We start from the raw sequence: 3,374 nt of genomic DNA, 5'->3' as shown, positions 1-3,374 counted from the left end.
ATGTCAAAAAAAGTGGGCTATTCATGAAATGTCTCATCCTCCACACAGATCTCAATGAATCGTAAAGATTCTCAACAGTAAAACTGTGCAAGAAGAGGTAATAAATCTGAATTACCATTCAGTGACCCCATTAAAAACAGAAATTGCAAATTTAGCTCACAAGTTAGAAATTCTTAAATGGAATCCTGGGCACAGACTGCAAATCACTCTGCCAGTTTAAAACATTTTAGGCATGTTTATGTTAGTTTACCAGATCAACTAGCAATGGAATCTCTTTCATCATATCTGAAAAGCATGTAGTCAAGCGGAATATCTAAAAGATGGTTCTGGAAAGCAGGTCAGTTCAGAAGTAACTTGCAGCACATGAGCTATTTGTATGAATGCAGTAGTTGCAGAATGCTGAGCTCCAACCAAAATCATTTGTATCATAAAAAGATTTTTTCTCAGCAGTAAAGGAACAGCATCTATGGACAGTCATTCAAAACAGCATAAAAGAAGAATACCACATGACACTATTGATACCCTTTATAAAAAAAAAGGACTAAAAATAGTTCACTTCTTATTCTTTGAAATGTTTTTGGTTGAAAGATGTCTTTTCAAATGAATGAGCAGACACCTAGTCATATGAGCCGTGCTACATAACACCTTGGAATATGGGACTTGTACGGTACATGTCACTTGAATGTTTTTAAAAGCACCTCTCTTGAATAAGACCGAATGTACCTGGCCTTCATCACCAGCCATGAGAACTGCCAGCCTACCTGCCACTTTCAAATGTTCTTTAAAGCAGTGGTAACCAACACACTCTCCACATGGGGCAGGCACACTGTTCTCAGCAACCCTCACACTGTGACAGAATCATACAGCACAGAAACAGACCCTTTGGTACAACTCGCCCATGCCGACCAAGTATCCCAAACTTAGTCTTATTTGCTTGCATTTGGTCCATGTCCCTCTAAACCTTTTCTATTCACGTGCCTGTCGAAATGTCTTTTAAACGTTGCATTTGTGCTCACCTCTACCACTTCCTCTGGCAGCTCATTTCATACACGGACCACCGCCTGCATAAACAAGTTGCCTCTTAGGTCCCTTTAAATCTTTCCCCCTCTCAACTTAAATCTACGGCCTCTAGTTTAGGGATCCCCTGCCCTGGGGAAAAAGGCCTTGGGTTTTCATCTTATCCATGCATCTGATGATTTTATAAACCTCAATAAAGGTCATCCCTCAGCCTCCAATGCTCCATGGAGGAGAGTGCCAGTCAATTCAGCCTGTTCACGTTGCTGCTAAACCCAGACCCCTGGAAAGCCCCAGTTTGACAAACACTTATTTGACAGCACAAGCTTCGATATCTATAGTCTGAGTGCATTTCTATCCATCGGCTACATGGTTTCCATTGATGCTGCATTCAAATACACCTAGCCAATTCAGAACGGAGCCAATAAATAAAATCCTAAATTCAATCTCCTCTGCCAGCAATGAGATCAGGAATTGTAGCCTGGATATCATTTTGCAGAGGGAGGGAGTGGGTTTTAAAACAGAAGGGGAGGCTAGCCAAAGCTTCAACTCTTGATCGTCAACAAGTGACCCCTATTGGGGAAAATTGCATACAGGTAGCTGGTCAAAATGGCAATTGCTGTGATACCCTCAACAGCATTCTGTCATTACTCGCAAATGAAAGGCAGCCACTAAAGGCAACACACAAGAGGGATACAGCTTGACATTAGAGGAAAACTAAATTAAGGACGGCTCTATTAAAATTAAAATAAATCAGATGATTGCTCACTGTCTTCATCGATAGCACTTGAGGTAAGGATGGGAACTTCCCTATTGAGAAGCCATTAAAATAAGTAGAAAAATTGCTCTCAGTAAGGCAGTGTGGCAAGACAATTGCTTCACATCATTCAAGTCATTGCATTAAATTCCACCAGTATCTAGCTTTTAAACTCATACTACAACATGTCAAGAGTTCCATCCATTTTCACTTGGATTGTCTAAGCAGCGACAACACATGCTATCTTTTCACCCGATAATAACTATACTTGTCAATGGTGTTGTACAGAATTCTTGCGTTAGGAGACTGGAAAATGCTTGCGGTATAATCACCTGCTTTCCCAATCACTCAGATGAGCAGGAATGAGGGCAAGAAAGCCAAGAAAGACCTGCAGCTTCCGTCAGTCAATCAACACTAGAACAGCTTGGGTATTTTAATATTGTTCCACCGACACAGCTGTGTCTATATGCATAAAATTCACTCACAATAAACGGACTCCAGAGGTAAACCAGATTTAGCAGGTACGAAACGGGTTTGGGAAACCAATTTAGGTTAGTGTGTCTACCTTCTCTTCTGACTGATCAACATGGGCAGACAGATCCAATCCAAGTTTAAGCATAGGTAGCGTCAGAACCTCGAAGGAAGACCAAATTGCTTAAAAATCAAAGCTCTATGAAGAGGTGTGGGTCTGAAATATCATTTCTAATATTAAAAAGGAATTGCCCTGCCCATTTCCCGACCAATTACAATACTGTGCTTAGAGCATCATCCACTTCTTCCTGGTTCAAGCAATCCAAAAACGCCCAGCCTTCCACTAATCCAGCAACTACATACAAAGAATGATGCATGATATAAGAGGCTCAAGCTAACCCTGATGCAGAAGCTTCTATTCACTCATTTTTCTTTCTTTTCTCATTGTCTGTAACTTTTTTTCTTTCTTCACCCCGTACCCCAGCCCCAGCTCCTCCCAAGTTGTTTGTCAATCCTCAAAAACAGTGACGAAATGATGTTTGGTGAATGAGCCCAAAGTCTGGATACCAAGTGCATCAATGCATGCAAATTAATGGGAGTCAATGCCAACTGAAATTTCAAAAGGTGGATCCGCAAGGCTGTTTGACATACCGCATAAAAGACAAAAAGCCTTAAATACTCCTGCTGCAGCAAATCCTAGAAAACGGTCAGGCCTATCCATAATCAGTGAAGACAAGTAATAAAGGTAGGCCTGAGGCCTATCTTTAAACAGCAGCTCAACTACAAATCATTTTCAAGCCGTCGTGAAGACAAACAAGGTAACAAATCATTTTGTGCAACAAAGATTGATATTTGGGATGGCTGAACTAACTTATAAAGAGAGACTGGAACAGTTAGGACTATATTTACTGGAGTTTAGAAGTATGGCAGGGCAGCCTGGAGGAAGAAGTGGTGTTCTCAGACACCTATAAAATTCTGAACAGCACTAGACAGGGCAAACACAGAAAAGGATGTTTAGAGCTGGATGAACACAGCAGGCCAAGCAGCATCAGAGGAGCAGGAAGGTTGATGTGTCGGGCCTAGACCCTAGACCCTCCTCTGATGCTGCTTGGCCTGCTGTGTTCATCCAGCT

This window comes from Rhincodon typus, chromosome 29 (assembly GCF_021869965.1).
Source record: "Rhincodon typus isolate 14 chromosome 29, sRhiTyp1.1, whole genome shotgun sequence".
Lineage (NCBI taxonomy): Eukaryota > Metazoa > Chordata > Chondrichthyes > Orectolobiformes > Rhincodontidae > Rhincodon > Rhincodon typus.
Note: the sequence above shows the minus strand (reverse complement) of the source record.